Source organism: Kogia breviceps, chromosome X (genome assembly GCF_026419965.1).
Source record: "Kogia breviceps isolate mKogBre1 chromosome X, mKogBre1 haplotype 1, whole genome shotgun sequence".
In the NCBI taxonomy this organism is placed as follows: Eukaryota; Metazoa; Chordata; class Mammalia; order Artiodactyla; family Physeteridae; genus Kogia; species Kogia breviceps.
In genome coordinates, this window is record NC_081330.1 from 84,836,211 (window position 1) to 84,851,185 (window position 14,975).

A 14,975-nucleotide genomic window follows, 5' to 3' on the forward strand; every position below is an offset into this window, starting at 1 on the left:
TTTATTTCTGATCTGATCTTTATGATTTCTTTCCTTCTGCTAAATGTGGGGTGTTTTTGTTCTTCTTTCACTATTTGCTTTAGGTAAAAAGTTAGGTTGTTTATTCAAGATGTTTCCTGTTTCTTAAGGTAGGACTGTATTGTTATAAACTTCCCTCTTGGAACTGCTTTTCCTGTATCCCATAGGTTTTGGGTCGTCGTGTCACCGTTGTCATTTGTTTCTAAGTATTTTTTGATTTCCTCTTTGATTTCTTCAGTGATCACTTTGTTATTAAGTAGTGTATTGTTTAGCCTCCATGTGTTTGTATTTTTTACAGATCTTTTCCTGTAGTTGATATCTAATCTCATACCGTTGTGGTCGGAAAAGATACTTGATACGATTTCAATTTTCTCAAATTTGCCAAGGCTAGATTTGTGACCAAATATATGATCTATCCTCGAGAGTGTTCCATGAGCAATTGAGAAAAATGTGTATTGTCTTGTTTTCGGATGGAATGTCCTATAAATATCAAGTAAGTCCATCTTGTGTAATGTATCATTTAAAGCTTGTGTTTATTTATTTATTTTCATTTTGGATGATCTGTCCATTGGTGAAAGTGAGGTGCTAAAGTCCCCTACTATATTGTGTTACTGTCAATTTCCCCTTTTATGGCTATTAGTATTTGCCTTATGTATTGAGGTTCTCCTATGTTGGGTGCATAAATATTTACAATTGTTATATCCTCTTCATGGATCGATCCCTTGATCATTATATAGTGTCCTTCTTTGTCTCTTGTAATAGTTTTTATTTTAAAGTCTATTTTGTCTGATATGAGAATTGCTACTCCAGCTTTCTTCTGATTTCCTTTTGCATAGAATATCTTTTTCCATCCCCTCACTTTCAGTCTGTAAGTGTCATTAGGTGTGAAGTGGGTCTCTTGTACACAGCATATATATGAGTCTTGTTTTTGTATCCATTTAGGCAGTCTGTTTCTTTTGGTGGGAGCACATAATCCATTTACATTTAAGGTAATTTTCGTTATGTATGTTCCTGTTACCATTTACTTAATTGTTTCAGGTTTGTTCTTTTAGGTCTTTTCCTTCTCTTGTGTTTCTTGCCTAGAGAAGTTCCTTTAGCATTTGTTGTAAAGCTGCTTTGGTGGTGCTGAGCTCTCTCAGCTTTTGCTTGTCTGTAAAATTTTTAATTTCTCCATCAAATCTGAATGAGATTCTTGCTGGGTAATCTTCGTTGTAGGTTTTTTTCCTTCATCACTTTAAATATGTCCTGCCATTCCTTTCTGGCTTTTAGAGTTTCTGCTGAAAGATCACATGTTAACCTTATGGGGATTCTCTTGTGTGTTATTTGTTGTTTTCCTCTTGCTGATTTTAATATGTTTTGTTTTTATTTCATTTTTGACAGTTTGATTATTATGTGTCTTGGCGTGTTTCTCTTTGTATTTATCCTGTATGGGACTCTGTGCTTCCTGGACTTGAATGACTATTTCCTTTCCTATATTAGGGAAGTTTTCAACTATAATCTCTTCAAATATTTTCTCAGTCCCTTTCTTTTTCTCTTCTTCTTCTGGGACCCCTAGAATTCAAATGTTGGTGTATTTAAATTTGTCCCAGAGGTCTCTTAGACTGTCCTCATTTCTTTTCATTTTTTTTTTCTTTATTCTGCTCTGCAGTAGTTATTTCCACTATTTTATCTTCCAGGTCACTTATCCGTCCTTCTGCCTCAGTTATTCTGCTATTGATCCCATCTAGATTATTTTTCATTTCATTTATTGTTTTGCTTATTTTTGCTTGCTTCCTCTTTATTTCTTCTAGGTCCTTGTTAACTGTTTCTTGCAATTTGTCTATTCTACTTCCAAGAGTTTGAGTCATCTTTACTATCCTTATTCTGAATTCTTTTTCAGGTAGATTTCCTATTTCCTCTTCATTTTTTAGGTCTGGTGTGTTTTTATCTTGCTCCTCCATCTGCCGTGTGTTTTTCTGTCTTTTCATTGTGCTTATCTTACTGTGTTTGGGGTCTCCTTTTTGCAGGCTGCAGATTCGTAGTTCCCATTGTTTTTGGTGACTGTCCCTAGTGGTTAAGGTTGGTTCAGTCAGTTGAGTAGGTTTCCTGGTTGTGGGGACTAGTGCCTATGTTCTGGTGGATGATGCTGGATCTTCTCTTTCTGGTGGACAGGTCCACGTCTGGTGGTGTGTTTGGGCATGTTGGTAGCCTTATTATGATTTTAGGCAGCCTCTCTGCTGATGGATGGGGCTGTAGTCCTGCCTTGCTATTAGTTGGGCATAGGGTGTCCAGCAGTGTACATTGCTTGACCTATTTATTTTGTAACTGAAAGTTTGTACCTCTTAATCTCCCTCACCTATTTCTCTCCTCTCCCTTGCTCCTACCCTTTTGGCAACTACGTTTGTTCTCTGTATCTATGATTCCTAACTTTTCTTTTAAGCTTTTTTTTAGCTTTTACATATGGATCTTTGATCAATTTCATGTTAATATTTGCATATTAGGTGAGGTACACTTCCAGCTTCATTGCTTTGTGTGTAATATCTGGTTGTCCCAGCACCAATAATTGAAAAGACTTCTTTCCCTTTGAATGGTCTGAACTCCCTTGTTAAAAATCATTTGAACATAGGCACATGGTTTTATTTCTACACTCCTATTATATTTTTTATTTATTTATTTATTTATTTATCCATATGCCAGTTACCACACTGTCTTTATTACTATCTCCTGATAGCAAATTTTGAGGTCAGGAAGTGTGATTCTTCCTACTTTGCTCCTCTTTTTCTAGATTACAAACTTCTACAAGGAAGTCAGCTGGGATTCTGATAGAGATTGTACTGAATCTATAGATCACTTTGGAGATAATTTCTATCTTAAATGTATTAAATCTTCTTAACCATAAACATGGGATATTTTCCATTTACTTATATTTTCTTTAATTGACAGAACATACTCTTTTACTTCCTTTGATAATATTACTTTTAAGAATTTTATTCTTTTTGATGGTGTTGTAAATGGAATTTTTTCTTAATTACATTTCAGATCACTTATTGCAAGTATATAAATATACAGTTGATTTTTTTCATATTGATCTTGTATCCTTGAACTTTGCTGAATATATTTATTAGTTCTAATAATTTTTCAAAGGATTCCTTGCAATTTTCTGTATATAAAATTTTGTCATCTCTAAATAGAGATAGTATTACTTCTTCCTTTCAAATGGGATGCTTTATTTTCTTCCTTTTATGTAATTCCCCTGACTAAAACTTCTAGTACAATGTTGAATAGAAGTGGAAAGAGCTTCCTGATCATAGGGGAAAGCATCCAGTTTTTTCACCATAACTATAATGATTGTTGTATTTTATCTTAGATATCCTTGATGAGGTTGAGAAAGTTCCCTTATACTAATTTGTTGAGTAATTTTGTCATAAAACGGTATTGGAATGTGTCAAATGCCCTTTCTCCGTCAATTGACATACCATGTTTTTTGTTTTTTATTGTATGTATATGTCATATTACATTCATTGGCTTTCAATGTTAAAACACCTTGCATTTCTGGGATAAATACCATTTGCTCATGTTGTGTAATTCTTTGTATATGTTGCTACATTTTGTTTCATACCATTTTGTTGAGGAATATTATGCTCATATTCATAGGATATATTGGTTTGTAGTGTCCATTTCTTGTAATATTTTTATTTAGTTTTGTTACAAAGGCAATACTGGTCTTACAGAAGAATTAGGGAGAGTTAATTCTGGGGGTTTGGGGGCGGGGCAGTTTGTAAAAAAGTTGTATTACTTCTTCATTAAATGTTTCATAGAATTAAATGGTGAAGCCATCTGGGCCTGGGCTTTTCTTCTTTGGTAACTTTTGATTTAATCTCTTTACTCATATTATATGAACTCATATTGTCTATTTCTTCTTCAGTCAATTTTGGTCATTGGCTCTTCATGAAATTTGACCATTTCATATAAGTTATCAAATTTTAGTCATATCACTGTGTACATTATTTCTTTTCAATCTTTTTTATTTCTGTATAATCAGTAGTAATGTCCCCTCTTTCATTTCTGATTCTAATAATGTTAGTCTTCTCTCATTTATTCTTGCTCAATCTAGCTAAAAGTTTGTCAGTTTTATTAATCTCTTCAACAAACTTGCTTTTTGTTGCACTGAATTTCTCTGTTGTTTTCTCTATGTCATTAATTTTCATTATAATTTTTATTATATCTTTTCTTCTGCTTGTTTTAGGTTCAGCTTGCTTTTCTTTTTCCAGTGCTTAATGGTGGAAGGTTAAGATATTAGTTTTAAATTTCTCTTCTTTAATGCAAGCATTCACAGCCATAAATTACCTTCTCAAAACTACTTTAACTGAATTCCTTAAGTTTTACTTCTCTGTGTTTTTTCATTCAGTTGGAAATGGCACATAAACCTTTTTTATTTAAATTATTTTTTTGGAGTATAGTTGCTTTACAATGTTGTGTTAGTTTCTACTGTACAGCAAAATGAATCAGCCATACATATATATATAACCCCTCCCATTTGGACTTCCTTCCCATTCAGGTTACTACAATGCATTAAGAAGAGTTCCCTGTGCTCTAGAGTATGTTCTCATTAGTCATCTATTTTACACATAGCATCAATAGTGTATATGTGTCAATCCCAATCTCCCAAGACCTCCCACGTGCCCCTTCCCCCTTGGTATTCATACATTTTTTCTCTACGTCTGTGTCTCTATTTCTGCTTTGCAAATAGGATGATCTATACCATTTTTCTAGATTCCACATATATGCATTAAAATGTGATATTTGTTTTTCTCTTTCTGACTTCTGTATGACAGTGTTGAGGTCCATCCACATCTCTACAAATGACCCAATTTCGTTCCTTTTTATGGCTAATACTCCATTGTATATGTGTACCACATCTTCTTTACCCATTCCTCTGTTGATGGACAATTAGTTTGCTTCCATGTCCTGGTTATTGTAAATAGTTCTGCTATGAACATTGAGGTGCATGTATCTTTTTGAATTATGGTTTTCTCAGGGTATATGACCAGTAGTGGGATTTTTGGGTCATATGGTAGTTTTATTTTTAGTTTTTTAAGAAACTTTCATACTGTTTTCCATAGTGGCTGTATCATTTTACACTCCCAACAGTGCAAGAGGGTTCCCTTTTCTCCACACACTTTCCAGCATTTATTATTTGTAGATTTTTTGATGATGGCCATTCTGACCAGTGTGAGATGATACCTCATTGTAGTTTTGATTTTCATTTCTCTAATGATTAGTGATGTTGAGCATTTTTTCATGTGGTTGCTGGCAATGTGTATGTCTTCTTTGGAAAAATGTCTATTTAGGTCTTCTGTCCATTTTTTGATTGGGTTGTTTGTTTTTGTGATATTGAGCTGCATGTGCTGCTTTTATATTTTGGATATTAAACCTTTGTCAGTTACTTCTTTTGCAAATATTTTCTCCCATTCTGAGCGTTGTCTTTTCATCTTGTTTATGGTTTCCTTTGTTGTGCAAAAGCTTTTAAGTTTCATTAGGTCTCATTTGTTTATTTTTGGTTTTATTTTCATTACTCTAGGAGGTGGGTCAAAAAAAGATCTTGCTGCGTTTTATGTCAAAGCTTTGACCAGCTAATACTGGTTTTGCTTCCTTAAAACAAATTGTTGATCAACCAAATCTGGAGTTATTTTACAGACAACACTGCACATGTGCAAGACAACAATCCATGTCTCCAGGATGACCGTGCAACCAATTATCTTCAGTCTACAAAACTCAAAGCATAGAAACATTACCACTTGAACGCTTAATGAAGTGAGAAGTCCTTCAATGAGCAAAATACTGCATCCAGCAGCACGAGTATCTTAATTACCATATATGGACTGATTTGAGTCTAGCCAATCAGCTTCTTTTCCTCACCCCTTAAATTTCACCCTGAACATTTCCAATTTCAATAAAGCTCTTTCTTTTTTCAATAGCCAGTGCCACGGTATTGATTTTTATGCACATTGGGCAGTGAGCCCTTGTTCAATAACAAGTTCAGAGTATTTTCTAATTTTTCTCTTGATTTCTTATTGACCTATTGTTTATTTAGGAGCATATTTAATTTCCACATATTTGTGAGTTTCCTAAAGATCTTTATGTTATTTATATCTAATTTCTTTCCACTGTTGTTGGAAGACATACTTTATATTATTTCTATCTTTTAAAATTTATACAGATTTATGTTCCGTGTTGCAGAATGTATTACATGTACTTGAGAAGAATGCATATTCTGCTATTTTTAGGTGGAATATTCTGTAGGTGTCTGTTAGGCCTAATTGGTTTATATGATGTTGTTCAAATCTTATATTTCCTTCTTGATCTTCTGCCTCATTGTTCTATCTGTTATTAGAAGTCAGCTATTAAATTTTCCAAGTATTATAGTTTACTTGTTTATTTCTCTACCAAATTGTCAGTTTTTGCTTCATGTATTTTGGTGCTCTATTAGGTGCATATGTGTTGATCTTTCTTATATCTTTCTGATATAAGAGCTTTTATCATTATATAGTGTTATTCTTTAACTCTGGTATGCTTTTATTTTTTTTATTTTTTATTTTTTTTGCAGTATGCGGGCCTCTCACTGTTGTGGCCTCTCCCGTTGCGGAGCACAGGCTCCGGACGCGCAGGCTCAGCAGCCATGGCTCACGGGCCCAGCTGCTCCGTGGCATGTGGGATCTTCCCGGACCGGGGCATGAACCCGTGTCCCCTGCATCAACAGGAGGACTCACAACCACTGCGCCACCAGGGAAGCCCTGGTATGCTTTTAAAACCTATTTCATCTGAAATTAGTATAGCCACTCCAGTTTTACTCTTATTGTGAATTCCATGATGTATCTTTTCAATACTTTCAATCTCTTTGTATCTTCAAATCTTAACTGTCTTGTAAATCACAAATATTTGGATTTTTTAAAAAGTCAAGCTTGACAATCACTGCCTCTTAATAGGATTGTTTAACCCATTCACCTTTTATATTAATATTGATTCAATTTCATTTAAGTTGTCAATTTACTCTTTGTTTTCTACATTCAAATTTCTTTTCTTCCCTTTATTTCTCTATTAATGCTTTTTTTGCATTAAGTGATTTTTCCTAATGAAGCACTTACATTTCTTTAATGTTTCTTTTCACAATAGTTTTTTTTAGTTATTTACTTAGTTGTCAATCTAGCATTTCAAGAGCCAACAGAGGAGTAACGTTAGCAAAATGCAAGAACTGAAGTTGTCAACCCTCATTCCCCCAAGAGAAACACCAATTTTGACAACCATCCATGGACGAGAGTACCTTTGTTGGAGTCTAGGAGTTCAGTGCAGAGGTTGTAGCACATCATTGAGCAAAAAATCTGAGAATAGATTCATTGAAGAGTGTAGGGAAAACCATTTTACTTTATCTACATCATGCCTACCTTAAGGTGGCACAGCTCAGTTCTAAGAGAAACACACTCATCTCAGAACATGAGGGAAATTGAAAGTGTAATGAACACCTGGCTTCCCAGCTCTGCAGGACATTGCCCAAGAGACACACATCTTTCTCGATCCACTTGGAACACTGAGGGGATGAGGCTAGTCGAATAGTCAGTTAGCAGCTAAGAATTGGAAAAAGGGCCAGGGGCTCAAAGCAAACAGGTCACAGAACTCAGCCAAGGGTAACAGTTTCTACTAACCACTTCACAGACTACACCAAGAGGCCTGCTCATGAACCTTGTAGAAAGCATTGCCTGAAGAACTACTCAACTAGACCAAGTGCACCACTAGCACTCCACACTATCCTCCCCCATAGCCAGTGTCCTACATGTGCCCCTGCAGACAGCAAATGAGCCCCTGCATTTCATACATGATCACATGCAGACAACTAGCTCAACTCTGCTGGATTGAGAGAAGGTGCATAACTTTGAACACTTCAGAGCACTGCCATAGGGAAAATAAAAAATAGGCTCTCAATCAGTGACCTGGCATTGCAGGATCAAGAAAAGACAAGAAAATCTTACACTATCTTGTTCAAATGTTAATAACAGAAGTGGAGTGTGTGCATCCATAGAAAAGGTCTAGGAGAACCCCAGAATTGCTATTCAACCTGACTGATGAAAGTCTTTATCACCTAAAGCAAGTCAGTAAAGTCTGAAGGGGAAACAGTTTTTAAATGTGAAGACAGCAACAAAAGGCTTTAAGGAGCATGAAAAATCAAGAAAATATGACACCACCAAAGAAAAATAATACTTTTTTATTAACTGACCCTGAAGAAATAGATATTTATGAATTGCCTGACAAAGAACTCAAAATAATTGTTTTAAGGAAGATCAGCAAGATACAAGAGAACACAGACAGACAACTCAACAAAATCTGGAAAACAATACATGGACAAAAAAAGAAGTTTAATAAAGAAATAGAAATAATTTTTTGAAAGAGCCAAACAAATTCTTCAGATGAATATTACAATGAATGAAATGAAAAATACAATAGAAAGTTTCAATTGAGCAAGAAATCCAGAATAAAAAAGAACCTGTGAACTCGAAGACATGTCATTGACATCATACAGTCAGAAAAGAATAAAGAATAAGCCACAACAAAGAAAGACAATGGGGTTTATGCGATATGATAAAGAAAACTAATGTACATGCTATGATACTCCCAGAAGGAGAAGAGAGAAAGGGACAGAAAGCTAAATTTAAAAAATAATGTAGATTGCTGAAGTTTCTGCCTCCACTCTTAAGAAGTTGGAAGGCACCACTTTGTCCTACCAAAATCTAAAAAGCTGAAGAGAGTGAAAAATCAAGAACTCTTTTTAGATCCATAAGAGAAGGAAGACACAAGGTAAACCATTGCCTCCAAAATTGGAGAGACAGACAAGGGAATACAGGGAGTCACAGCTTACTGTAGAAGAGACTAATGAGTGAAATTGCTAAGGAAGCCAGTGCTGAGGTATGAAAGCATAAACTGTCATTCAAGTATGTTGGGAGGTTCACTGTGGACAGCACCAAGAGTTAAAAAATCCAGGGGTTCACAGTCATAGGGGAATCTCCATAATTTTTTAACATCTTTATTTGAGTATAACTGTTTTACAAGTGTGTTAGTTTCTCCTTTACAACAAAGTGAATCAGTTATACATATACATATGTTCCCATATCTCTTCCCTCTTGCATCACCCTCCCTCCCACCCTCCCTATCCCACCCTTCTAGGTGGTCACAAAGCACAGAGGTGAACTCCCTGGGCTATGCGGCAGCTTCTCACTAGCTATCTAATTTACTTTTGGTAGTGTGTATATGTCCCTGCCACTCTCTCACATCGTCACCGCTTACCCTTCCCCCTGCCCATATCCTCAAGTCCATGCTCTAGTAGGTCTGTGTTTTATTCCCACCCTACCACTAATCTCTTCATGACATTATATTTTCTTAGACTCCATATATATGTGTTAGCATACGGTATTTGTTTTTATCCTTCTGAATTACTTCACTCTGTATGACAGACTCCAGGTCTATCCACCTCATTACAAATAACTCAGTTTCATTTCTTTTTATAGCTAAGTAATATTCCATTGTATATATGTGCCACATCATCTTTATCCATTCATCTGTTGATGGACATTTAGGTTGCTTCTATGTCCTGGTTATCGTAAATAGAGCTGCCATAAACATTTTGGTACATGACTCTTTTTGAATTATGGTTTTCCTGGGGTATATGCCTAGTAGTGGGATTGCAGGGTCATATGGTAGTTTTATTTGGAGTGTTTTAAGGAAACTCCATACTGTTCTCCATAGTGGCTGTATCAATTTACATTCCCACCAGCACTGCAAGAGGGTTCCCTTTTCTCCACACCCTCTCCAGCATTTATTGTTTCTAGAGTTTTTGATGATGGCCAATCTGACTGGTGTGAGATGATATCTCATTGTAGTTTTGATTTGCATTTCTATTATGATTAATGATGTTGAGCATTCTTTCATGTGTTTGTTGGCAATCTGTATATTTTCTTTGGAGAAATGTCTGTTTAGCTCTTCTGCCCATTTTGGGATTGGATTGTTTGTTTCTTTGCTATTGAGCTGCATGAGTTGCTTATAAATTTTGGATATTAATCCTTTGTCAGTTGCTTCATTGCAAATATTTTCTCCCATTCTGAGGGTTGTCTTTTGGTCTTGTTTATGGTATCCTTTGATGTGCAAAAGCTTTTAAGTTTCATTAGATCCCATTTGTTTATTTTTGTTTTTATTTCCATTTCTCTAGGAGATGGGTCAAAAAGGACCTTGCTGTGGTTTATGTCATAGAGTGTTCTGCCTAGGTTTTCCTCTAAGAGTTTGATAGTGTCTGGCCTTACATTTAGGTCTTTAACCCATTTTGAGTTTATTTTTGTGTGTGGGGTTAGGAAGTGTTCTAATTTCATACTTCTGCAGGTAGCTGTCCAGTTTTCCCAGCACCACTTATTGAAGAGGCTGTCTTTTCTCCACTGTGTTTCCTTCCGTCCTTTATCAAAGATAAGGTGACCATATGTGTGTGGGTTTATCTCTGGGCTTTCTATCCTGTTCCATTGATCTATATTTCTGCTTTTGTGCCAGTACCATACTGTCTTGATTACTGTGGCCTTGTAGTATAGTCTGAAGTCAGGGAGCCTGATTCCTCCAGCTCCATTTTTCGTTCTCAAGATTGCTTTGGCTATTTGGGTCTTTTGTGTTTCCATACAAATTGTGAAATTTTTTGTTCTAGTTCTTTAAAAAATGCCAGTGGTAGTTGGATAGGGATTGCATTGAATCTGTACATTGCTTTGGGTAATAGAGTCATTTTCACAACGTTGATTCTTCCAATCCAAGAACATGGTATATCTCTCCACCTATTTGTATCATCTTTAATTTCTTTCATCAGTGTCCTATAGTTTTCTGTGTACAAGTCTTTTGTCTCCTTAGGTAGGTTTATTCCTAGATATTTTATTGTTTTTGTTGCAATGGTAGATGGCAGTGTTTTCTTAATTTCAGTCTCAGATTTTTCATCATTAGTGTATAAGAATGCCAGAGATTTCTGTGCATTAATTTTGTATCCTGCTACTTTACCAAATTCATTGATTAGCTCTAGTAGTTTTCTGGTGGCATCCTTAGGATTCTCTATGTATAGTATCATGTCATCTGCAAACACTGACAGCTTTACTTCTTCTTTTCCTATTTGGATTCCTTTTATTTCTTTTTTTTTCTCCAATTGCTGTGGCTAGAACGTACAAAACTAGGTTGAATAAGAGTGGTGAGAGTGGGCAACCTTGTCTTGTTCCTGATCTTAGTGGAAATGGTTTCAGTTTTTCACCATTGAGAACAATGCTGGCTGTGGGTTTGTCATATATGGCCTTTATTATATTGAGGAAAGTTCCCTCTATGCCTATTTTCTGCAGGGTTTTTATCATAAATGGGTGTTGAATTTTGTCAAAAGCTTTCTCTGCATCTATTGAGATGATAATTTGATTTTTATCCTTCAGTTTGTTAATATGGTGTATCACGTTGATTGATTGGCGTATATTGAAGAATCCTTGCATTCCTGGAGTAAACCCCACTTGATCATGGTGTATGATCCTTTTAATGTGCTGTTGGATTCTCGTTGCTAGCATTTTGTTGAGGATTTTTGCATCTATGTTCATCAGTGATATTGGCCTGTAGTTTTCCTTCTTTGTGACGTCTTTGTCTTGTTTTGGTATCAGGGTGATGGTGGCCTCATAGAATGAGTTTGGGAGTGTTCCTCCCTCTGCTATCTTTTGGAAGAGTTTGAGAAGGATAGGTGTTAGCTCTTCTCTAAATGTTTGATAGAATTCGCCTGTGAAACCATCTGGTCTTGGGCTTTTGTTTGTTTGAGGAATTTTAATCACAGTTTCAATTTCAGTGCTTGTGATTGTTCTGTTCATATTTCCTATTTCTTCCTAGTTCAGTCTCGGCAAGTTTTTCATTTCTAAGAATTTTTCCATTTCTTCCAGGTTGTCCATCTTATTGACATAGAGTTGCTTGTAGAAATCAATAATAATCTTTTGTATTTCTGCAGTGTCAGTTTTTACATCTCCTTTTTCATTACTTTTTTTTTTTAGTCTCAATATGCTGTTTAATACTATAGAAATTTAAGTAACTAGTAATTCAGAGACGGTGAATTACAAAGCATGTGAAGAGGTTAAAAGAAAATCTGAAGGGAAAACATATGGTAACTGGTCTTATTTCAGTGATCATTTTATAATGTATAAATATATCAAACGACTGTGTTGTATACCCATAAATATTATAAATACACTTACAAAAAAAATTGTATGATATTTCATGATGTGAACATATTCATAGACATTTGGGTTGTTTCTACTTTGGAGTTCCTATGAATGGACTTCCAGTGAACATCTGGTACATGTCTTTTTTTTTTTTAAGATTTTTTTTGAACTTTAAGATCTTTATTTGAGTATAACTGTTTTACAATAATGTGTTAGTTTCTCCTTTACAACAAAGTGAATCAGTTATACATATACATATATTCCCATATCTCTTCCCTCTTGTGTCACCCTCCCTCCCACCCTCCCTATCCCACCCCTCTTGGTGGTCACAAAGCACAGAGGTGAACTCAGTGTGCTATGCTGCAGCTTCCCACTAGCTATCTAATTTTTATTTGGTAGTGTGTATACGTCCCTGCCACTCTCTCACCATCACAGCTAACCCTTCCCCCTCTCCATATCCTCAATCCATGCTCTATTATGTCTGTGTTTTATTCCCATCCTACCACTAATCTCTTCATGACATTTTTTTTTTTTAGATTCCATATATATGTGTTAGCATACGGTATTTGTTTTTATCCTTCTGACTTACTTCACTCTGTATGACAGACTCCAGGTCTATCCACCTCATTACAAATAACTCAGTTTCATTTCTTTTTATGGCTGAGTAATATTCCATTGTATATATGTGCCACATCTTCTTTATCCATTCATCTGTTGATGGACACTTAGGTTGCTTCCATGTCCTGGCTAGCGTAAATAGAGCTGCAATAAATATTTTGGTACATGACACTTTTTGAATTATGGTTTTCTCAGTGTATATGCCCAGTAGTGGGATTGCTGGGTCATATGGTAGTTCTATTTGTAGTTTTTTAAGGAACCTCCATACTGTTCTCCATAGTGGCTGTATCATTTTACATTCCCACCAGCAGTGCAAGAGTGTACTCTTTTCTCCACACCCTCTCCAGCATTTATTGTTTCTAGAGTTTTTGATGACGGCCAATCTGATCGGTATGAGATGATACCTCATTGTAGTTTTGATTTGCATTTCTCTTATGAATAATGATGTTGAGCATTCTTTCATATGTTTGTTGGCAATCTGTATATCTTCTTTGGAGAAATGTCTATTTAGTTCTCTGCCCATTTTTGGATTGGGTTGTTTGTTTTTTATTATTGAGCTGCCTGAGTTGCTTACAAATTTTGGATATTAATCCTTTGCCAGTTGCTTCATTTGCAACTATTTTCTCCAATTCTAAGGGTTGCCTTTTGGTCTTGTTTATGGTATCCTTTGCTGTGCAAAAGCTTTTAAGTTTCATTAGATCCCATTTGTTTATTTTTGTTTTTATTTCCATTTCTCTAGGACATGGGTCAAAAAGGATCTTGCTGTGATTGATGTCATAGAGTGTTCTGCCTATGTTTTCCTCTAAGAGTTTGATAGTGTCTAGCCTTACATTTAGGTCTTTAACCCATTTTGAGTTTATTTTTCTGTGTGGGGTTAGGGAGTGTTCTAATTTCATATTTCTACAGGGAGCTGTCCAGTTTTCCCACCACCAATTATTGAAGAGGGTGTCTTTTCTCCACTGTATATCCTTCAGTCCTTTATCAAAGATAAGGTGACCATATGTGTGTGGGTTTACCTCTGGGCTTTCTATCCTGTTCCATTGATCTATATTTCTGTTTTTGTGCCAGTACCATATTGTCTTGATTACTGTGGCCTTATAGTATTGTCTGAAGTCAGGGAGCCTGATTCCTCCCGCTCCATTTTTCATTCTCAAGATTTCTTTGGCTATTCGGGGTCTTTTGTGTTTCCATACAAATTGTGAAATTCTTTGTTCTAGTTCTTTAAAAAATACCAGTGGTAATTTCATAGGGATTGCATTGAGTCTGTAAATTGCTTTGGGTAATAGAGTCATTTTCATAATGTTGATTCTTCCAATCCAAGAACATGGTATATATCTCCACCTATTGGTATCATCGTTAATTTCTTTCATCAGTGTCTTATAGTTTTCTGCATACAAGTCTTTTGTCTCCTTACGTAGGTTTATTCCCACTTACTTTATTCTTTTTGTTGCAGTGGTTAATGGGAGTGTTTTACTAATTTCCCTCTCAGATTTTTCATCATTAGTATATAAGAATGCCAGAGATTTCTGTGCATTAATTTTGTATCCTACTACTTTACCAAATTCATTGATTAGTTCTAGTAGTTTTATGGTAGCATCCTTAGTATTCTCTATGTATAGTATCATGTCATCTGCAAACAGTGACAGCTTTACTTCTTCTTTTCCTATTTGGATTCCTTTTATTTTCTCTGATTGCTGTGGCTAGAACTTCCAAAACTATGTTGAATAAGAGTGGTGAGAGTGGGCAAGCTTGTCTTGTTCCTGATCTTAGTGGAAATGGTTTCAGTTTTTCACCATTGAGAATGATGCTGGCTGTGGGTTTGTCATATATGGCCTTTATTATATTGAGGAAAGTTCCCTCTATGCCTATTTTCTGCTGGGTTTTTATCATAAATCGGTGTTGAATTTTGTACAAAGATTTCTCTGCATCTATTGAGATGATAATTTGATTTTTATCCTTCAGTTTGTTGATATGGTGTATCACGTTGATTGATTTGCATATATTGAAGAATCCTTGCATTCCTGGAATAAACCCTACTTGATCATGGTGTATGATCCTTTTAATGTGCTGTTGGATTCTGTTTGCTAGTATTTCGTTGGGGATTTTTGCCTC